Source organism: Lithobates pipiens, unplaced genomic scaffold (assembly GCF_037356315.1).
Source record: "Lithobates pipiens isolate NorthernLeopardFrog02 unplaced genomic scaffold, aLitPip1_a1.2 Scaffold_10, whole genome shotgun sequence".
Taxonomy (NCBI): Eukaryota; Metazoa; Chordata; class Amphibia; order Anura; family Ranidae; genus Lithobates; species Lithobates pipiens.
In genome coordinates this window covers 222,868,104-222,892,189 of record NW_027507686.1, presented here as the reverse complement: position 1 = coordinate 222,892,189, position 24,086 = coordinate 222,868,104, and the positions used below count along the sequence as shown (strand labels likewise).

Genomic DNA, 24,086 nt, shown 5'->3' with positions numbered 1-24,086 from the left:
AAATCCCTGGTGTTTCTGCCATTCCCTCTGCTTAAAAACTGACCACACTAAGCAGGATAGCACAGTGTGGTCATTTTTCTAGCTATGCTAGCCTGTTCTCCAATGATGAGACTTGTATTGACATGACCCACCTGCACAGCCATTCACTGGAAATTTTAGAGTGCTGCTGTTTCTCTTCCCCCTAACTCCTGACTGTACAGGAAGGGAACATAGACATCTGATATTCCCAAAGGTTCCATTGCTGGAGAGAGAATTATAGAGACTGCAGGTCTGGAATAAAAACAGTCTCCGTCATAGAGGAGGGTATAGGATAGGGATCTGCAATTAACAGACCTCCAGCTGTTGCAAAACTACAACTCCCATCATGCCTCTGGGTGTCATGCTTGTGTCAGTCTTGCTATGCCTCATGGGATTTGTAGTTCTGCAAGAGCTGGAGGTCCGCTAATTGCATAAAAATGTAAATGAACTGTAGTGCGTTTCTTCAAAAATCACCAATAAACATATAGATGTGAACCAGGCTTAAGATGTTTAGTAACACAATGGGGTTAAAAAGACTAAATATAGCCCTTTATAGTACAAAAAAAGAAGATAATCACTACTGGAAGGGGGTAATTTTTTATTTTTTTTTGTTTTACTGTAGAACAGTGAAAGTGATATTTACAGTAGTGATTATATTGTTGTACTATAAAGGGCTCATTTTAGTGTTTTTTTTTTTTTTTTTTTTTTAACTGGCTGAATAATCGATTATGAAAATAGTAATCGATTATGAAATTAATCGATTAGTTGTTTCAGCCCTAGTCTTTTCAGAGTATAAAATTGCATAGTTTGTCACAAGCACCAGATAATTGTCACCTGGCTTATTTACCTGCATCTGTTAATGTTTGAGAGTTTCCTGTATCCCTAAAAGATACCCCGTGGAGACCTGAGGGTATATGACAGGGAAGCACATTGGCAATTTGTGAGTATTCTTTGTATGTCTCCTGCCACATCCCCCTCTGGAGAGGGGCCATGTTATAACTTATATAACATCCCTTCTGTACCGGAATTTTGAAGAGGGGCTAACTTCACATCGTACACTTTGATGTGTGCGCAGGAGACATTTCCCAGTTTTTGACTTCCACACAAATGTGGAAAAAGTTTTATTTTTTATTTTTCTGTGAACTCTGAAGGATCTTTCCCCCGTTGTCCTGCTAAGATAAAAAGTGTTGGTTTCTTTTGTGCACAGAGCCAACCCATCCCATTGTTAAGATGCCATTTGGTTACATTTTTCACTTACAAATGTTCATTTGTTTCCCACAATAGTGGCACACCAGTAGCGGCTGGTGACATTTTTAGAATGGGGGAGCCAGACCCCACCCCTTTTGACCCCTACCACTTCTCATAAGCTCCACCCCTTATAGAATCCACCCACTCCACTTGTATTCCACTTGCATCCACCCATGGTGTCAGGTGTATGTAGCTCGGCCCTCGCAGGATGGGTGTGTAGCTCGGCCTTTCACAGGACAGGGCATAGCAGGACGGGGTGTGTAGCTCGGCCCTGGCAGGACGGGGTGTGTAGCTCGGCCCTGGCAGGACGGGGTGTGTAGCTCGGCCCTGGCAGGACGGGGTGTGTAGCTCGGCCCTGGCAGGATGGGGCGTGTAGCTTGGCCTTTCACAGAACAGGGCGTGGCAGGACGGGGTGTATAGCTCGGCCCTCGCAGGATGGGTGTGTGGCTCGGCCTTTAACAGGACAGGGCGTGGCAGGATGGGGTGTGTAGCTCGGCCTTTCACAGGACGGGGCGTGTAGCTCGGCCTTTCACAGGACGGGGCGTGTAGCTCGGCCTTTCACAGGACGGGGCGTGTAGCTCGGCCTTTCACAGGACGGGGCGTGTAGCTCGGCCTTTCACAGGACGGGGCATGGCAGGATGGGGTGTGTAGCTCGGCCCTGGCAGGATGGGGCATGTAGCTCGGCCTTTCACAGGACGGGTCGTGTAGCTTGACCTTTCACAGGACGGGGCATGGCAGGACGGGGCGTGTAGCTCAGGCTTTCACAGGACGGGGCGTGTAGCTCGGTCTTTCACAGGACGGGGCGTGGCAGGACGGGGTGTGTAGCTTGGCCCTCGCAGGATGGGGCGTGTCGCTCGGCCCTCAAGGTATTTCCCTGTTTGTTCTGACTAGACACAGTCCTGCTTCTTAGCAGAAACAGAAAGCCTTCCTCCTTTCTTACCCATCATTTCCACAATCTGTCTGAGCTCACACCTATGGTCAGGCTCTGCAGGGGAGAGAAATGCAGGATGTCTGCATCTGAGTTGTCATATTCTATGGCAGGGATATGCAATTAGCGTACCTCCAGCTGTTACAGAACTACAAGACCCATGAGGCATTGCAAGACTCTGACAGCCACAAGCATGACACTCAGAGGCAGAGGCATGATGGGAGTTGTAGTTTTGCAGGTCCGCTATTTGCATATCCCTGTTCTATGGGCTATCTTTAGGAGTACAGTAGGATGAAGGAAGCGGGTAGAATCCGTTTTTGTGCAATAGCATACTTAGCCAGAGATGATCATAGTAGTATTTTACTCATACTATATTTATCATTGAACCAATACTCAAAGGCAGTACCCCCCCCACGCTAGGGGCAGCCAGGCCCTCAAGGCATTTGACAGCTGCTAGTCTGGCACTTGCATGTTCAGGCAGACTGCTGTGGTCTGCTCTCCTCTTCTGGACTGCGGGCATGCAGGCAGCTGCAGCTCCAGTGCATGTCTCCTCTTCCAAAGAGCTAATTGGGAAACCGGTCTCATGTCCTGCCTCCTGATTGATAGGGAGGAACTGTAGTGTGAAAAATAGTAAATTCACTCGCTATCGTCTCACACCCTTTCCATTTTCATTACATACAATATTTTATCTGTCATCACTTAGGTTGGCTATAGATGATGCGATTTTCTTTCCTGCAGCCATGGGTTGCAGGAAAGCAAATTTCTTGATTTCCCCCCCCCCCCCCCCTATCAACACAGTCAATGTCAATGGGGGAATCTCTTCCGCAGAGCTAATGTGTTCTCCTGGGGGCAGATGGCAGGGACTTGTACGGGGAGCCTGCAGAGCACCGTGATTATTACTGGCGGATATAGCTTATAGTTTGATGGATCGACTTTGGTGCAAATCAGCCTGCCCATAGATGGTTCAATTCTTGGCTGGTTCAGCAGGGAGATTGAAACAATCTATGAGGTCTTCCTGCTTGGGTCCTCGAAAAATATTATTGCAGTGGTTGCACAACCTTCAAACATCTGCCAAGCAGTGAAGACACTGTGCTGTGCCGAGTGATCTTTTAGGTTCTGGTTGTGTCGCTTGTAATGGTATGTACTAAGCCTTGTCTGTTTCCCTCAGGTTCCTGCTCCAGTCTCTGGAAGATCTGGATTCCAGTTTACGGAAGTTGGGCTCCCGGTTGTTTGTAGTACGCGGACAGCCAGCAGATGTCTTCCGTCGGCTTTTCAAGGTGAGTCAGTGTAACCTGCATTCCGCTGATCTATATACGCTGAATACCATGGCAGAACATACAGAGGAGTCTAAATGCCATTAATATGCTTGCATGATCCACATTCTTTATTGTTTTTATATAATGCAGGCAGAGCCCACAGCGCTTTATAGAGGACATTAAATCGTTTTTCATTCGTGCTGGTCACCAAGGAGCATATCTGCTCTCCAGTGCTATTATTGTACTGACTGTGAGATTTGTGGATAAGTCACTAGAGGGGGTTCTCGGCAGCTCAGTGCAGCTAGTGTGTCTCATTCTTAACATATCAGCCAGATAGGTGATTGAAAAGAATGCACTCCCTAACTTATAGATGCTAAGAAGAAAGCCACCACAGACCGGAGAAATCTCTGGTGTCCATATTTATTAGGAAGGATATCCATGACATTGACCCTCCCTGTCTATACCGCCCCTCAACTGTGTTTCACCCACAGGGCTTAGTCATATGGGTGAAACACGTTGGTAGGCAGTGCCAGACAAGGTCTGTCAATGTAAAGCTTGTAGATCTCTTCAAGCTTGACATTGACTGCCCTCATCTGGGACTGCCCCTCAAATGCGTTTCACCCATAGGGCTTAGTCGTGTTGGTGAAACGAGTTAGCTGGGCAGTCCTAGATGAGGGCTGTCCATGTCAAGCTTGTAGATATCGTCTATCGTCAAACTTGGACTGTTCCTCCAAAGTCCTTGCATCCCATGTAGTGAAGTGCAACTGCTAAAACATGGGGGACAACAGACTGTGGGACCGGTTTTACAGCCTGAAGGGAGTCTGCAGGTGTGGAGTGTCAGGTAAGTAAAATTGCCCTTTAGAACTAAATGAGCATTTCACCTTTGCCATGTGGGGGCATCACCGTTGCAAAGGGAGCATTTTATCTTTCCCTTGAGCTTTTAGGGCAAGGAAGTTGCTTTTCCAACATTGTAGCAGAGCTATATGGCCAGATAGTTTGGCAGAGTTCTTCTATATATAAAAAGCTTTACATATTTTCTTCCCAGTCTGCTTGGATCTTGAGCTATTTTTGTTCGCTGACCTTTACTGACGTAGTTTTTCTCCTCGTTATTTTGTCGTATTGTCGCGTTTTTCTGAAGTTTTCAGCTATTAAATTCAGCACATACTTTCTCTCCTCCGACCTGATCCTTTTAAGTTTGCCGTCAGAATTCTACAGGGAATTTATTAGACCATGTCTGCTGCGCCGCTTTGAGCAGCCCGTCTCCGAATCTTAGATGTTAAATATAGAAACCGCCAACGTGGGCACATACTCCACCACAATATGATAATGCAAACAAATATAAGAAAATGAATGAGATTTCCACCGGGGATCATCTTTTCTTGGCGCAGGCTGAAGCTGTGTTTCAAGAAGCATCTCAGCCCAGAGAGTATTAATTAGATGTTCCGCTTCTCAGCTGGGAAGTGTGTTGAATGCTAAATAAATTCTCAATTAAAGCTCAGGCAGGCGTCATGGAGGAGCAGAAAGGTTTTAGCATCTCTTTGCAATTATTTTTTCAGACTGTCAAGCGGAAAAGCCTAGCCTTATAAAATGGTTTTAATTTAAATCAAACCTGTGCTTTGCCCAAGTAGGGCAACAGGTTTTCTTTAATACCCCTTTTCAAGCAGCACATAGTCAACTTTCCTTTAGTTCTCAGCCAACGGGAGCAAAGAAAATGCCCTTTACATACAGGTATGGAGGAGTATGTTGTTCACTCAGTGTACCAGCACTGGAGCTTGGTGATTGGCCCAGCGCTGTCACTTGGGAATGCGGGACAGGAGACCTCAGCCCTGGGTAAGCTCCATCTAGAGAAACTTGGGGCATATGCAGGGTTTCTGCTGAACAAGGTGAAAAGGGGAGCATAGGTAGTGTCCATGTGTGCTGTTAGTGAACCTATTGCCTTGAGGTAGAAAGGGGGTGCCTACTAGGTGCAGCATTAAAATCATCCTGTCGCGATCAGGGGTCAGGCTCAAATTCCAGTTGCTGTAGCAAGGGGAAGCTCATACAGGGTTCAGCAGCATAAGAAGACAGGCAGGTTACCCTGGCAAATGACACAGACTCACTTGACGTGCAGAGTCTAAGTACTAACCGACGTTCACCAGACCTGGTGGGGAGATGGATTTTGCTGCGCGTTAGCACAGGGTACAAGGCAGGGTTGTCCAATGGATCAGACAGGCTGCTGTCCAGCATCTTGGGTAGCTCAGTCAGCAGAGTTTTATTGTCAGACACAGCAGAGGTCCAGGTCTCATGAAAATGGGTCACAGGAGTGCAAAACGCACTGCACTCCTGTGATCCATAGAAGTACACCCAAATAAGCTTTGGCTATACTTTTCCTTTAAAGTCCAACTGAACTTTATCACAGGTACTCCTATAACGCCATCAATTTACACAGCACTTTACATATATTTTGAACATTCACATCAGTCCCTGCCCTCAAGGAGCTTACTATTGGGTTTAGTTGACGGGTTCAGTGATTGTTGTATGATGTACAGTTGTGCTCAAATTTTGCATACCCTCGGAGAAATTGGGACTTTGATATTTAAATATGACTGTTCTTGCCAAAAAACTGACTTTTATTTAAGGATAGTGATCATATGAAGCCATTTATTATCACGTAGCTGTTTAGCACCTTTTTAAATTGTAATGATACCAGAAATCACCCAAATGGCCCTCATCAAAAGTTTCCATCCCCTTGAATGTTTGGCCTTGGTACAGACACACAAGGTGAACACACACAGGCTAAAATGGCAATTACAGGTACATTTCCCACATCTGTGGCTTTTTATGTTGCAGTCAGTGTCTGTGTATAAATAGACAATAAGTTTGTCAGCTCTCACTTGCACTGAACAAGCTAGATACTGAGCCATGAGGAGCAAAATATAACTGTTAAAAGGCCTGCGTAACAAGGTAATGGAACTTTATAAAGACTGGAAAAGGATATAAAAAGATAAACAAAGCCTTCAATATGCCAGTCAGTAGTGTTCATACACTTAAGAAGTGGAAAATTTGGGGATCTCTTGATGCCAAGGTCAGGTAGACCAAGAAAGATTGCAGCCACAACTGCCAGAAGAATTGTTCAGGTTACAAAGAAAACCCCACAGGTAAGCTCAGGAGAAATACCGGCTGCTCTGGAAAAAGGTGTGGTGGTTTCAAGGAGCACAATACGATGATACAAAAATTAGTTACATGGTCAAGTTTCCAGAAAAGCCTTCACTGTGCCAATGCCACAAAAAAGCCTGGTTATAATATGCCCAACACCTTGACCCGGCATACCTCTTCTGACACGCAGTACTCTGGAGTGATGAGACATAAATAGAGCTTTATGGTCACAACCATAAGTGCCATGTTTGGAGAGGGGTCAACAAGGCCTAACCTGATAATGACCTTGAGGCACATGGCCAAGCTGACCCTCCAGTGGTTAGGTGAAGGTTCTAGAATGGCCATCAGTCTCCTGAACTTAATATAATCAAGCCACTCTGGGAAGATCTCAAATGTACAGTTCATGCAAGATGACCAAAGACTTTGCATGACCTGGAGGCATTATGCCAAGACGAATGGGCAGTTATACCACCTGCAAGAATTCAGGGCCTCATAGATATCTATTAGAAAAGCCTGCACGCTGTCATTGATGCTTAAGGGGGCAATACACAATATTAAGAACCAACGGGGTGCAGACTTTTGAACAGGGGACATTTCAAGTGTGCTATTCTTTTTATTACCTATAGTTACAGAATATGATTCCCATAGAAAATAAAAGAAATGTGTTTTGCCTGCTCACTCATGTTTTCTTTAAAAATGGTGGATATGGTATATTACCACCTCTTCAAGGGGATGCAAACTTTTGTGCACAACTGTGTGTTATTGTACATGCATACTTAATAGGTATAATGAAGCTTTCCCTGTACAGTGATCACAGCAGAGTGCGCTCCTTGTATTGGTTCTGTCTGTGCTAGGAAGTGGCGGGGGTAATCGCTGTGAGAAACGTGACGGTTTGCAGTCACGAGCCTAGTGGAAAAGCCCATCTCTCAGGGAGCCTCTGCTCGAGTGCTCTACTATCTTGGTCCTATTATTTGAGCTTTCTGCACAACTTCCCCTAGGAATCTTTGTCCTGCCAATGTGACTGTGACCTCACCGGGCGTGCTCAATAGGATTGTAAACCTGTTTTTAGAGCACGGGCTTTGTGGCAAAGCATCTAGGTCATGTACACAAAGAAAGCTGGAGGCCAATTACAACTGTGTGTTGATGGTGCTGGATCTAAAAATGCTGGTAATGTGGGGATGCTTTCAAGCTGGGATGAACCACCTCTGGCACTAAAATCTCTTGTTGAGCTACAGTTTACTTGATGCCACTGCAGCAGTTGGCATGGAGGGCACACACACTCTATATTACCGAAAGTATTGGGACACCTGCCTTTACATGAACTTTATTAGCATCCCAGTCTTAGTCCGTAGGATTCAATATTGAGTTGGCCACTCTTTGCAGCTTCAACTCTTCTGGGAAGGCTGTCCACAAGGTTTAGGAGTGTGTCTATGGGAATGTTTGATCATTCTTCCAGAAGCGTCATTTGTAAGGTCAGCCACTGATGTTGGGGAAAAAAAGGCCTGGCTTACAGTCTCTGTTCTAATTCATCCCAAGGATGTTCTATCGGGTTGAGGTGCAGGCCAGTCAAGTTCCTCCACCCCAAACTGGCTCATTCATGTCTTTATGAACCTCGCTTTGTGCACTGGTCCCAATCATTTTAGTGGAGAGGGAATTATGGTGTGGTGGTGTTTTTAAGGGGTTGGGCTTGGCCCCTTAGTTCCAGTGAAGGGAACATCTAAGGCGTCAGCATACCAAGACATTTTAGACCATTTCATCTCATCAATTTGGGGACGGCCCCTTTATGTTCCAACATGACTGTGCACAAAGCAAGGTCCATGAAGACATGGATGAGAGAGTTTGGGCTGAAGGATCAATTAACTTAGTACATTCAGCCTGCCCACTAATGGTTTGAATCTCGGCCGGTTCTTGCTGAACCAGCCTAGATTCCAAACATGTATGGCCGTCCTTCGTCTTCCCTAAGGAGGGAGCAAACAGTTCGCAATCACCCAGCCTCCCTCAGCCACACAGGCAGTGTTCAGTTTCGATGAGTATGCTGAATCACACTTACATTCAGCCTGCCAATACACGGTTTAAATCTCGGCTGGTTCCTGCTAAACTGGCAGAGATTCAAACTGTGAATGGCTTGCCTAAAAAGATGGCCGTACGCTACCCAGATGAGCATTTTTCTGCAGCACATATGACCAAGTGTTTACATTCAGCTGTGACCACTCACCCTGTACACATCAATGTTTACATGTAATGACACATGGCGCAATTACCTGCGGTAAGGGACAAATAAGCAGCCCGGACATAAATTGTCTGTAAAGAATCGCTTGTCTCTCCCTAGCTGCATGTAATTGCTCCTTGAAGAGCCGTAGAGGTACAGACGGCTTCCATCTATAGCTAAATGTAACCACCAGGCTATGCCTGCCGCATAAATACTTCCGGAGGTGTATAGCCATGAACGGTCATGAGAATGATCCCTATGGCTAGTGATGGTGAACCTTGGCACCCCAGGTGTTTGGGAACTATATTTCCCATGATGCTCATGCACTCTGCAGTGTAGCTGAGCATCATGGGAAATGTAGTTCCAAAACATCTGGGGTGTCAAGGTTTGCATCACTGCCTTAGTCTGATCTACCATTTACAGTATCAATAAAGTCACTTCTGCTTATTTAAAGCAACCCGTCATAAGAATGTCAGTCACACCTCACTTGACTCCTCTTGCAGTATTTTTTTAATAATTAATGAACTGACTGCATACAGTAATGTTTCCACCCAAAAAAAACAAGTTTTGTTTTTTGGGTGGAGACATGTACTGTATGCAGTCAGTGTATTGATTATTAAAAAAAAAAAAAAAATACTGCAAAAGGAGTTGAGTTGAGTGGAGTGTGACAGATCTTCTCTTATATCTTTGATGAAGAGTGACTACAATGGTGAGCTTCTAGGATGTCCATTGAGGCCAGTCTAGAGCGGCGCTATGGCTCTGTGTATGTTTCCAACCCTGTCATAAGGTCTCTTCCACATGGAGCTGTCTAGTTGCAGTGTGTTCATATGCCCGACAGGGGCAGGTGCAGCACCCAAGCCCATGGCAAGCTTCAGCTGAACGCTGTGATACCCACATTTAGAGCCTTAAATGTCACACTAAACGACCAGGAGGGACGCACTTCACCTAAACGACCCACATTTGCACATTTGGGTTCTCTCTGTACCAAATGAAGCTATAGCCCACCTGTAAAAAAAAAAAAGTCTACTTCTATACTTACGCTTCTGGCATGCAATGTCCTAAAACTTTGCTGTATCACAAGTACTTGGCCACCAATGGTATTCAACAGTTCCAGGTATCTTAAATACCTGCTCCCCCCCCTCCACATACATAAATACCCGCTCTCCCCTCGACGCATACATAAATGGCCGCTCTCCCCTCGACGCATGCATAAATGCCCGCTCTCCCCCTCCACATACTGTGGTTCTTTATGCTGGTTCTTTCCTCTGGGCAGAGCTCTTTCCCTTCTCAAAGTTGTTCAGGTCTATATTTAGCACATTTTCTACAAGAGCCTTCAGGAACCTGCTGCTGTTCTAAAAATGATTAAATGAAACGTGCTGAGCATTTATAATGGAAACAGCAGAATGCATTCTCTGAAGTAAAAAACCTTCTGCATGCAGCTCCCCTTCTTATACTTGCCAGCAGCTCTCTCCCTTCTCATTGGCTTGGAGATAGCAGCAGGAGACATTGGCTTCCACTGCAGACTATCACAGCCAGTCAGGAGAGGGCGGGCTGAGTGTGTGTACATAGGGCCAGCTCAGGAACGAGCAAGAACAAGTGTCCCTGTAGCAAAAGGCTTGCTATGAGGGCACTCGGCGGTGGAAGGAGGAGCCAGGAGTGCCGGCGGGGACATGAAAAGAGGAGGATCGGGGCTACTTTGTGCAATACTATTACACAGAGCAGGTAAGTATAAAATGTTTGTTTAAAAAAACATAAAAATTATACACTTTGATACCTACTTTAATGTTCAACTCCTGGTTTCTCTTCCAAGCTGCCCTCAGTCTTCTGGGTGAATGGCGCCCAGCCTTCTCCCAAGCGAAAAACTGAAGACAACATGTGATTGAGTGCTTTCATAGGCAGCCCTTCACAGTGGCGCCCTGCCTGCACATTGATGCAAAGATGACTTTGCATTAGTACCCATTGCTGGAAAAGATATGACCAGCTTATAGTGATCTGGAAAAGGGGCTGTATATAAATCAAAGAAAGGCATAGGACTTTGGCGGGGGGGAGGGGGCTTTGGCATTTATAGTGTTGGATGGGAGATGGGAGGAAGTACTGAGGGCTGAGTGGGGAGATTCTGATGTTTGGCTTTAAATTGGAGTTATGGAAAAGAAGGATTGTACAGTGTAGAGAAAAAAGTAAAAAAAAGTACACAGAAAAACTATAGTAGTGGCATTCAAGAATTGTGCTGCAGTGATCTACTAAATCCTCACATAAACAATACTAAAGTCATTCTAAAGCCCAAGCGTTTTTTTTTATTTTTTTTTTACTTTAATGCATTCCTTCCATTAAGGTAAAAAATGTTTAGGTTAAAATATTCCCCCCCCACCCCAAAAATACTTTCCTGAGCCTGATCTCAGTCCAGCACTGTGCACAAGAGCAGCTCCTCTCCTCTCCTCTGGCTTTACAGCTGGGTACGCACTGCGCATGCGCGAGCCGCACTGTAACTGGCCAGGCAATCATCTGACACCTGTGACGTGTCTCAGATGATTGCCGGGGGGGGGAGAGAGAGGTGGGAGCTGGATCCCTCTAAAAAGAGGTTATCCACTCCCCCCCCCCCCCCCCCCCCCCCCAAAAAAATGGCATGCCAAATGTGGCATGTCAGGGGGTCGCCTTCCGTTTAAAGTGGAAGTTCCATTTTTCGGAGGAACTCCGCTTTAAGACTTTACAATCCCTTTAAACAGTTTGGGCTTGTTTGCCTTTCGGTAGTCTCTGAAAAGTAATCTCCGCTGAATCGTTTTACAGAAAGTGGTACAGGAACGGCTGACGGGCATTCAGGAGGCCATACTCCTACCTCCGGAATGCCCTATTTCTATTCCTATTTTTATATTATTATTATTATTATTATTATTATTATTATTATTATTATTATTATTATTATTATTATTATTATTATTATTATTATTATTATTATTATTATTATTATTATTATTATTATTATTATTATTATTATTATTATTATTATTATTATTATTATTATTATTATTATTATTATTATTATTATTATTATTATTATTATTATTATTATATTTTTTTTTTTTTTTTTTTGACAGCCGAACAAGTTTTTGGAATGGAATTGCCATGCTGCAACTGTTTCCTAATGTTTGGCTCATGGTTGTGGCACAGCTCGGTTCACTTGAATAGGTCACATTATCCAAAGGTACTGCTCGACTCTGTGATAAGGGATATAGTAAATGACGCAGCCACTTTGTGTAAAGCGCTGTCGGGTCATCGTTGAACTACAGGGTTGGTTTGCTGAAGGTAAATAGACTGTGCATTTTTGCAAGTGCAATTGCTCCAGAGCTTTGGAAATGATGGGGTAACTCTGCTGACTTCCATCATCCAATCATGTGCAAGCAAAAATGTTTTTTTTTTTTTTTTTTTTTTCTTTGCATGTAATTGAGTATTATTTGTAAAGTCAAGCTTTACCTAATTTACTAAGCTCTGGAGAAACTCCAGAGTGCAATTGCACTTGCAAAAGTGCACAATTGATTTGCCTTCAGTAAATCAACCCCTATGAGTCTAATGCCGCGTACACTCGATCGGATCTTCCGATGGGAAATGTTTGATGTGAGCTTGTTGTAGGAAAGTCCGATTGTGTGTAGGCTCCTTTGAACATTTGCTGTCGGAATTTCCTCACACATGTTTGAGAGCAAGTTCTCAAATTTTACGGCAACAAAACTTGTTGTCGGAAAGTCCGGTTGTGTGTACACAAGTCCGTCGCACAAAAGTTCACGCATGCTTGGAATTAAGCAGAAGGTTATTGAACTTCCTTTTTCTCGGCTCGTCGCGTTGTGTCACCACGTTCTTGACGTTCGGAACTTCCGACAACATTTCTGTGACCGTGTGTACGCAAGACAAGTTTGAGGCAACATCCTTTGGGAAAAAAATCCACCGTTTTTATTGTCAGAAAATACAATCGTCTGTACAGGACATTAGCCTTGGGCTCCTCATTCTGTTTTTGCAGCTCAGTAAATCGGAGCGCCTGGAAGGGATTTTGCCCAAAAATAAGGCGTAAGAAGATTAGGAGTATAAAATAAATGTACACATATTTAGAAACAGCATTTGGGTTTTAACTTGAATACCAAGCTGAAGTCTCAGGCGTCTTAAGTCAAGCATTCCAAACGTTAGCATGTTATCCTGGCACAGGTACTGCTGTGCTGTCTCCATTTATTTGTGTATTATGCGGACTGAGACCTACATAATCCTTTAAGAAAAACTATAAATTTTTGGGCAGATGCCAGCAGGTTACATAATGTGATACTTGGCTAGACAAGCAGTTATGCAGATCCACTTCTCAATATATTGCATACCAGACACTTTTTTGGGGGGCACCGAAAGTAAGCCTGGTGCAAAGATGACTCCATTGGGAGCACAGCACCGTTATCATAGCTTCAGTAGTGTTTTGTGACTCAAAACCTTTTACTAGTCAAAATGAATACCAGGCAAAGAGGTAAACATGCCACTGAAATACATTTATGGAAGCTGTTATCTGCCAAAGGATTTTCATTTGTTCATCCAGTACTGGTATTTACACAGCCCTGCTGCACAGCATATCCCTGTCTGGTAGGGCATTAAACCTAATTTGTTCTCTGCTGCAGTAGTGTAATACTTGCAGGTCAGCTTGGGACCATTACAATGGTAAATTTGTGGAATGCAGATGTACTTTTTAAATTTTCACACACTTAAGTCATTCTTATAGGCTCTCATCTTGATATTTTGCAGGAATGGGGTGTGACCCGGCTAACGTTTTAGTACGATTCTGAACCGTTTGGGAAAGAGCGAGATGCAGCCATCATGAAACTGGCCAAGGAAGCTGATGTAGAAGTCATTGTGGAGAGCTCTCATACCCTGTATGACTTGGACAAGTAAGTCATGATAATAGTGTGTGTCTCCCTCCATACTGTATCTGTCCAATTAATGAACCTTTAGTGTAAAAGCAGTGGTGTCGAGCTCTATTTCATCACATGCTGCATCAGCATTATGGATGGTCGTCCTTAGAGGGCCAGTTGTATCTGTAAGACAAGGTGTCCAGATCACCCCCCCCCCCCCCCCCCATCCATCATCAGAAGTCCGTCTCCTTCACTCCTTTACATCACAGTGCACCCCCCCCCCCCTTCCTTAAAAATAGCGCATGTAAAGCGCCTCTCCTTTTACTCCAGTGTGCAAGACTTACTGATTTCACACTGGAGCGGTGCGCTGGCAGGACGCTTAAAAAAAAAAGTCCTGCAAGCAGAATCTTTGAGGCACTTTAGGAGCGGTGTAAACACTGCTCCTAAAGCGCCACCGAAGCGTCAGCAAAGCATCGCTTTTGGCCGCTAGCGGGGTTTAGAAGTGCCCCTACTAGCAGCCGAAAAGCGCTGCTAAAACTACGGTATCGCCAACGCATCAGTGGGAAAGTGCCCTAATAGTTTTGCAATATATGCAGCAACATCCACACACTTAGTATCCCAACATTGGAGGTGATTTATTCTTCCAAAGCAAATATACGTTTGTACACTGGTACTGACTAGTATTCTTTTCTTTTCCCTCAATTTCTCTTACTCAGCTAATGTGACCCCAGTGCTGACCGAGAAGGGCAGGGGAGGGACAAACTGTGCAGGGGCCTGACGTCCTCCTTATCAACCATTGACCTCATTGGTTGTTAGGACACTGGCAGCTGGAAGGTTGTAATGGTGCACAATGAAAACATTTTGGATTTGTGTAACTAAAATGCAGGCTTAATCAACCCTCTTCCTTGTGTACAATTTTTGGGCAATTTTTTGTCATTTTGCCAAGGCACCCCTGATGAGACCTGAAGGCACCCCAGTTGAAAAAGGCTGGTCTAAACAGTCCTGTGGACATTAGGTGGTAAGCTTGCCCATTAGAGCCCCTTTCACACAGGGCACAAGGCAGACTCCATTACGATCAGCAGGGGATCTGTCTGCTGACTCCCTGCTGATTCGTGCAGATCCGACAGATGACAGGTCCGTGTCTTCTCAGTTTATGCAGAGCGGGCATGGACTGAGCTCGCTCTATGGACCAGTGAGTGTATATGGACTCCGCTGTCCGTATACACCAGGGGTAGGCAACCTCGACCCTCCAGCTGTTTTGAAACCACAAGTTCCACAAGACATTGCAAGACTCTAATAAACACAGGCATGACTCCTAGAGGCATGATGGGATTTGTAGTTTCACCACAGCTGGAGGGCCGAGGTCTAGCAGCCAATCACTAGGCCCAAGCATCATCACATGACCAGGGGAATGAAATCGCAACTACTCCGGTTAATGTCTGATACTAGGATGCAGCTTGGACCCCTACTATACTGCCTTGCTTTTGGCTGTGCCAGGCATTGTTTACTTTTATTTTTGTTCCTGGCTGCCATGTTCCAGATATATGAATATGTGTTGTCATTGAGGATGTGTTTGATTTCTAGATTGGCTTTACTGTGTCTCTGCTTGTATGATTGGTAAGAGCCATTAGACTGTAAGTTCCTCTACGGCAGGGAGAGGTGTATAGAGATCTATGTACTATATAACGCACTGCAGTTTGTCACTGCTATAGTAATATGGAAAATAATGACTGACCTGAATTCATCAGGTTCAGGGGAGCAGTCTGTGGTCTAGGACCAGACTGGTACCAGATCAGATCATTTGCCCCATTTGCCAGGTTTGTGATGCAATAATTAATTTCTTCCTACTGCACAGCCAGCAATCACAACTCCTGGACAGAGGTTCATGGTGAGCAATATAACGTCCTACTCATACTAAGATGTGAAAAGCTATGTAGTACAGAAAAGCAACATATGAGAATATTCATGAGTGCCCTTTAAAGTTGGATTTGTAATGCTTTTAGGCCTAATTACACGGGGTAAAAATGGGCGGATCAACCGCACTTTCACCTGTGTGCTTTTTAGAGTGGTGGTAGGGACTGCCGCTGTGTGAACCTAGACTTTGCCTTCTAACACTAGCAGAAATGAAAATGGCCATAGAGGTTCTTTAGAAATATTGTTACATATTCTAATTATATGGCCCGAGTTGTTCTGTTTTAGTTCACCATACGACACAGCCCGGAAACCCGAGCTCTCTCAACGAGAGACTTATGGACTTTAGTTATGATAAGTTGAACTCGGAAGCTCTGCAATTCACTTCTTTTACCCCTTTGTTGGGATTTTTCATATATTTTTTGATTTGATTCGATTTTGATATATATATATATAATTTTGTAACCGTCTCGGTGTTTACCTAATTTGTCTGTCCGAATTACTTTGCAAATAAAATCTTTTGTTAAATATTGTTATATATTTGCTAATACTTTGTTTTCTATTTTGTTGCGTACAATGTACGATTAAATATACAAAGGTTAATATCAGTATTATAAATCTTTTGTCTATGTTGTCTCAGGTTTCCCGCGGGACAATCCAGGGGCAGCAGTGTGGCCCGGAGGTGAAACGGAAGCCTTGGCCCGCCTTGACAGACACTTGGAGCGAAAGGTGCGTGTGATAGGATGAATTTTGTGTGCTTTTTATCCCTCACACATCAGCTGGCCGACTGTTGAATGTCCATGGTGACCTAGTTGTTAGCCCTGGTGTGCCGGGTTTAGTTCTTACAACTCTTGCCAGGGTCCCATTTGTTGCATATGGTTTGTGTATTCTCTGTGTTTGGGTACGTTGCTTTTTCAATGCTAAAGTTTCCTATAGAAATATTGTGATATGGTGATTGGCTACCATCCATTTTGACTTGGCATGTGTCCCTCTCTGGATAGGGGAGCTTTCATTTCTGGTGTCATTTGGTGTTATTTGTTTGAGTACTTAAATTATCTGTGTCTGTTGCAGGCTTGGGTGGCCCATTATGAAAGACCCAGGATGAATGCCAACTCTTTACTGGCAAGCCCTACGGGTCTCAGCCCTTACCTGCGCTTCGGCTGTCTTTCCTGCCGACTCTTCTACTATCGGTTACGGGAACTCTATCAGAAGGTAAGTCAAACTGTCAGATGATGTCTTCAATACATTGTTTCCCTGATCACAGTTTGTCAGTCAGTAAAAAAAAATCTGTAGGTGAGGTGGACTCTGTACTTAGTGCTTCCATTGCCAAATGCTTTACTGTGATTTTAAAGTGATTTTAAAGTCCCTATTTTATTTTTTATTTTTTAAATAACAAACATGTTATACTTGCCTCCTCTGTGCAGTTGGGTCCCTCTTTGCTGTTCCTGGCCCCTCCCTCCTGTTGAGTGCCCCCACAGCAAGCAGCTTGCTATGGGGGCACCTGAGCCGAGTCACAGAAGGGTTTTTTTTTTTTTTACCTTCATGCACAGAAGGTAAAAAACCTTGAACCTTTGTAACCACTTTAATTTGTTAAAGATTCTGGACTCCTTCCTATTCTGCTTGTTGCATGTTTTGTGCATTTTCTAGCAAAGCACTTATTCCTTGGGGATAGGATTATACAATAAGACACAAGATACTGCAGCTGCACCGTATGGTAAAGCAGATATATGTATATTGTCTGTCATTAAACACCTTAGAAAATCGGTGTGACAACAAAGTCCTCTACAACCCAACCCCATCAGAGTTGGTGTACACACAGCAGAGTTTCCTGAGAGCTAGCATTACTAAATTAGTGCAAAAAGCAATGCTTGCCATCCCTGCCCCTATTCTCTAATGTACGGTATATTAATACCTGTACAAGTTACTGGTTAGTAGGCATTGCTTAATTTTTGTAGGGGCGGGACTGAGATTGTGAGACTTTTTTTTTTTTTTTTTTTTTTTTGTAAGTATTTTACTGATTTATTTATTTTTAAAATAGAGAACTCTCATGAACCAATATATAATCAAAAATGCAATGTAAAATTACAGTGTAGAAAACCTCTTAGGAATAGTCAGCGGTATAACCTAGAATGGGTATTTCTCAGCACATGCAACAATATCCACTCTTGATCTCGAATTTTACTAGCACTTTCACTGTCATTTCTGCCCCTCGAGTCATACATTTTGTTCTAATAATAAGCCGCATAAATACTGCTTCCCTCGCCACCCCTATTGTAATAAAGGGTTAATCTTTTTATCTTTCTTATTTAACAGGTTCCTTTGTTGAACCTTTCTGATAATTGGATGTAGTCCAATAATTCAAACCACTCAAAATTTGTATAATTATTAAGGAAATTTACTTACGGTAGTTTGGTTTAAAGTGGTTGTAAAGGCAGAAGGTTTTTTTTTTAAATCTTAATGCATTCTGTGCATTAAGATAAAAAGCCTTCTGTGTGCAGCAGCCTCTCTCAGCCCCCCAATACTTACCTGAGACCCATCTCTTTCCAGCAATGTTGCACCAGACACTCGGTTAGCCGGGAATTCCCTCCTCATTGACCGAGACAGCATTGTGGCGCCATTGACAGCAGCAGGAGTCAAAGTCAGCCTGCCAATCAGGAGAGAAAGGAGGCAGGCCGCGGCTCCATGTCTGAATGGACACAGGGAGCTGTGACTCAGCTCGTGTGCCCCTATAGCAAGCTGCTACAGTCACTTTTAAAAATGTATTAAAATTATGATAAAATAGATAAATACAGCATCATTCAAGTCTACTGGAGTCTGTAATTTAATTTCAAATTCCTGGAAGTGACAGTCCTCTCTTCCCAGGCACTCTGTCCAAGCCATGGTTAAAATTAACTAGTCTGTCTTATTTATTTATAGATCTATATCAGGGTGGATAAAAAACAATGATTTAAAAAAAAAAATCTGATTTAATAATAATTTAATAGTTAATTTAATTTATTCAGCATGAAATGTAGCTTAGTTATGTAGCATGAGGCTGTATATTCTGCAATATTTACATTTTTGGTAAACTTTCAATGAATCCAAGCTCTGCAAGCTGAGATATCATGCACTGCATCGGTGCATTCACACAACTTCACAGTAACCACGAGATATAAACAAAGTTCAGGAATATTCCTTTATCGCATTGTTTTGCAAATCTATGTACACTACAAACTGTATGATTGATCGGTTCGGATATCGCCGTTTTATTAACCTGACAGCTCATTACTCTAAATGGGGAAACCTTCATTTTGTTTGCAAATATTAAAGATTCTAACTACCAGCAAGAATAAGTCCTTACAGGTAAAGAGCACCTGTCATTTCATATTCATCATGGCAGCGCCTGTTAATGGGCATCCACTTACCCGCTGCCGCCACGTCCCTCACCTTGTTGTGTCACCGCCGCATCATCAGCTGTCCCATTAAAGCGAATGGGACTGTCGGTGAGTCAACAGCGGGTCAGAGAAGGAGCCGCTGCTGGACAGAGATGACAGTTGAGCTTTAAAAATTATCTCTCTCTCTCTCTCTCTCTCTCGTATTATAGGTTAAATCTCTCTCGTATTATAGGTTAAATCTCTCTCGTATTATAGGTTAAATCTCTCTTGTATTATAGGTTAATAGTCATTGATTTCTAAGAAACTTGGAGGTATTTTGTATAATACTAAATTATGATAGCTTACAGATTCTCTCTATATCATAGATAGATATAGAGAATCTGTAAGCTTATCATAGTTTAGTATTATACAAAATACCTCTAAGTTTCTTATAAATCAATGACTATTAACCTATAATACACTGATGTAGTTTTCTACATGACATGTAAGTATGTCCGTGTAATTAGTCTGGTGGGTAGGATTATTCTATTGGCCATCATTTTTACCTGCCTTCTGTCTTTCCACTGTTGTAAACAGTGGTCAGGGATCATGGGATATGTAGTCCAATAAAAAAGGATGAAATTGTGCCAATAACAAAGGAGGAAACTCATATGGTGTGTTTTTTTTTTTTTCCCACAACAGGTGAAGAAAAATAGCCCCCCACCTCTCTCCCTCTTCGGTCAGCTCTTATGGAGAGAGTTTTTCTATACGGCAGCTACCAACAACCCCAAGTTCGACCAAATGGAAGGGAATCCAATCTGTGTACAGATCCCATGGGACAAGAACCCTGAGGCACTGGCAAAGTGGACAGAAGGAAAGACTGGCTTCCCCTGGATTGATGCCATCATGACACAGTTGAGGCAGGAGGGCTGGATACACCACCTGGCGAGGCATGCCGTTGCCTGTTTCTTGACCCGAGGTGACCTGTGGAATAGCTGGGAGTGCGGGGTTAAGGTGAGATAGATGCGGTTTTTAGAATAATAATCAGCAACTTGGAGCACCAGTCAAAACTGGGCTTGCCTGGGTCCAAATCCTCAGAATTCGTCAGTGGCTGAGAGATCATCTGAAGCCATGTGCATTATTGTCTGATATTTAACATGGTGGAAACTGTCCGACCTCACCTGATCTCTGAAATAAGCCGACCTATCTGGTTAGACCCAGGCAAAAGCTTGAAGCGCAGCTATAAACTAACTTTTCCTTCAACAGTCCCTGTGCCTCGCCAGCTCTGGTCTTCATCTATCTTCATTGGCCGGCACGGGATGATGGAATTCCTGTGCATGGCTTGAACTGAGCTTGGACAGCTCAGTTTACATGAAGGAGAAGACCATAAGCAGGCAGGTAGGTGTATATTATCGCAGAAGAGACATTACAGGTGCCGGCCTGCTTGTAGTTAGTGACAGTGGAATTTTAGTTTCAGGAAAGGGAGGAATGTCACTTGAACTGAGAGGGTGCTGGTGAGCACTTTCGTAGTCCATTGATCTTTCTGCTCTCGGATAACTGCCTGCCCTTATCAAAAGTATGGGCAGACTGCTATGCTGACAGTCAGCTGATTGTGGGTGCCATTCTGTGCAAGCTCCTTAGAAAAAAAAATAATAATAATAAATGCATTTTGTACCTGCAAAAGTGCATTTATAATTATTATTTATTTTTATGTGTTTCAAAAGCTGTACTTATCACATTTAAACCCAAGAGCAAAAATGTAATATATTGCAGCCTACCAGTCCTTGCTTTTTCTTTTTCAAACTTTTCTTCCCCCCTTTGTTTTTATGTGGAGATCTGCCAGCAGCACACTTCTGAAACCCGGTGACAACACTTAGTTGCTAAAATGATATATTTATGGAGGAGCTGCATTGTCACTCTATGACTGCAAGTGTGTAGGGACTAAAGAATATATAATGCACACACACACCTTCTTAGTGTTTGTTTATATACACTTTATACTTTGAAAAAGGATTAGGAATCTTGACATGCCTTGCATTTTTTTTGTCTTTTTTATCTCTCTGTTAAATAAAGTGTTACTAAATCCAGTAATATGAAAATAATTCACCCCCCCCCCCACTGTGCCCACAGCTTATAAATCTTCTTTTTAAATTTAAAATACTGCCACTATATATACCTTTTTGGCTGATCTGTATACCACGGTCAGTGATAAACTGCACAGTTTCTCCAGTGCTGAGAATTCAGGAAGGAGGAGATTTCCACTACAGCCTGTATACACACCCGCATGTGTGATGCCAAAATCATGTGACCTGGCTAGCGCAGAGAATAAGTAATTATTCTCTCCAGCATAAAAGACACAACTGAGCATGTGCAGGTTGGCTACTCTGCCTGCTTTAGCTGTTTGTTCGTAGATAGACAGTGCAGGAGGGGGAGGATCTGTGCATACAGGATAGAACAGCCTTTTTTACACAATGCAGAGGATCAACCCCTTAAGTTCCACTGGTGAGTCTAACAAGAATGCTTTATATAGACCGGGGGGGGCGCAACAGGGCAATTGACGAGAAATTTTGTTGCGGGTGAGTGAGCGGGCGCCTCGAAGGGCGGGCCAGTGGGCAGGTGAGTGGGCGGCGGGCGGGGGAAGCAGAGAGATGATATCTCTCACCGCCCTGCATCCCTGCAGGTCCTCCCTCGCTGGCAGCAGAGAGATTACATCATCTCTCTGCTGCCTGTCTTCAGTCTGGGACACGGGAAGTGACAGTCCACACTGTGTGGCAAATGACAATCCTCAACGTGTGGTAGTTGAAGTGGCAAGTGACAATCCGCAACTTGTGGCAAGTGACAATCCGCAACCTCTGGCAGGTGACGTGGCAAGTGACATTCTGCAATAGGGATGCAAGGGATCGTCACCGATCTGTGATCCGAACGGGTCACCCTGTTCGGATCAGCACACGCTGTGATCCGCGGAGTGCTCCGTGGCCTCAGCCTTAGGAAAGGATGCGGCTTCGGCCTAGCTCCGGAGAGGCGGCCATCTTTGTACACCCGGCAACCGTTTACAATGTGATTGCTCCGTCAAATCATGTCATGACGCTGGTTCCTCTCTCCCCTCTCTCCCCTCTCTGTACTGATCTTTACAGTGGAGGGGAGAGATTGGATGGCAGCAGCGCTGTGTGCCAATACTCTGCCAATACTCTACCATACCCAGCCAATATTCTACCAATACTCTGCCATACCCAGCCATAATCAACCAATATTACAGTGGGGGAGATGACGTGGATATTACAGTGGGGACTATATGATGGTGTTATTTTCACAGGTTTTTGCAAATTCAATTATTATTTGCTGATCCTAAAAATGATCCGATCCGTGACTCTGATCCAAGGAATGATCCAATCCGTTAGTTTTTTGATCCATTGCACCCCTAATCTGCAACTTGTGGCAAGTGACAATCTGCAACTTGTGGCAAGTGACAATCTGCAACTTGTGGCAAGTGACAATCTGCAACTTGTGGCAAGTGACAATTCACAACTTGTGACTATCCATAACTTGTGGCAGGCGACAGTGGCTAGTGACACACTCAGGGCTCCCACTGATTCTGCAATATTGTGAGTTTAACTATTTCATTTTATTTAACAATGTAATATAAGAACAAATGCACTTAAATCATCCTGACACCATAACAACCATGGTGCCAGGATGATTGACGCACCAATACCAGCCATTTTCCCGATAAATTCCCCTCAATTTTTTTTATTTTCTGGCAGTGCCCCTCCCAAGACTAGACTCTGGATCCACCCCTAATACAGACAGCTTTTACTGTTGTGGGTTTAGTAACACTTTAATTAGTAATAATAGAAGGTACTGAGAGATGAAAAGCATTGCCTTTCTTTTGCAATCCTTTGGATTATTGACTCCTAGGATGCCTGTGATTTGCCAAACTGCAGCATTATGCAGGGAGGGTCAGTGTTTAGACCGAGCTGCTGACTGCCAATTCCTCTATAATTCTGTTCATTAGTCTGTGTCTCTGTCTGCAGGTGTTTGATGAACTTCTGCTGGACGCGGTTTTCAGCGTAAACGCAGGAAGTTGGATGTGGCTGTCGTGCAGCGCATTCTTCCAGCAGTTCTTCCACTGTTACTGCCCTGTGGGCTTCGGAGGACGGACGGATCCCAGCGGGGACTATGTCAGGTGTGTGGTGACACAAATATTTGTAAGGACTAAATTATTGTGCTTATGTTTTCAGGGGAGTGTATTGCTTCATTTTGGAGTAGGTTTTTCGGTGCCTATATTTGACACATGGTAAATGGGCAACAGAATTTTATTGCACAACATTTTTTGACATCAGTACCACCATGATGGCGTCTATCCCAGTGAAAATAAAATGAGTTTATATAAACCAGAAGGTGAATAAAGAAATATATATAAATTACCACATAAACCACCTTGTAGCGCTCGACTTATAAAAAAATATATGCAACAACATTTTTTCATTGATTGCAATACTGTGTTTTCCCAAAATCTATATAAATTCGCATATGCAAAGTCACTTATAATCAAAAAGCGATAGGGATCCCATGAGGAAGTCTTGTGACGAAACATGTCGGGGGCGTGGCTATCTGGCAACTATCTTTTGACATACTAAGGATTACAGCTGAGGCGGAGGGAGGAGGTGACACAGGAGAGAGGACTGGAAGATTGTGGCGCTGGATTCAAACTCTATGCTTCGCTGTCAGGTACCAAACAGCAGTAAATAAGAGTTAGAGACAGTATTTGTGCCGCTAATCCTGCCAGTATCTAGTGTGACCACCAATGCCTTGGAGACAAGGGAGCTGTTGCTGAGGAGTGAAGTGATTTGTAAGTGCTTTCATTCAAGTTATGTTCATGTGAGTGCATCGAGATTAAAATATTTTTACAGTGTTACACTATGGAAAGTCTTTCTTTCTCTCTGAGGTATTTTTAGGGGGAATTCCAGTGATACCTTAAGGGAATTATACTGCAAGTGATTGCCGAACATCTACTGACATCATTAAAAAGATCTTAAACACTTATCTAGCTCAACACGAGAGTGATGAGCGCTGCAGCTGGTGAGTGCTCCAACGAGGGGGGTCACGAACACCAAGGGTGTGGTGAAGGCTTTCATTATATGGACACTGATTTTTCAC

General features: G+C 43.7%; 1 pseudogene across 1 annotated transcript in view; it reads left to right on the top strand.

Annotated features, from left to right (window-relative positions):
- The window catches only part of LOC143926351 (cryptochrome-2-like), a 77,124-nt pseudogene that overhangs the window by 4,524 nt on the left and 48,514 nt on the right, over nt 1-24,086 (top strand). The window contains exons 2-8 of the transcript XR_013262091.1: nt 3,363-3,471; nt 13,559-13,701; nt 15,521-15,546; nt 16,217-16,305; nt 16,648-16,788; nt 19,632-19,943; nt 22,961-23,112. The product of XR_013262091.1 is annotated as a cryptochrome-2-like (transcript). The remainder of the gene's footprint in view (nt 1-3,362; nt 3,472-13,558; nt 13,702-15,520; nt 15,547-16,216; nt 16,306-16,647; nt 16,789-19,631; nt 19,944-22,960; nt 23,113-24,086) is intronic.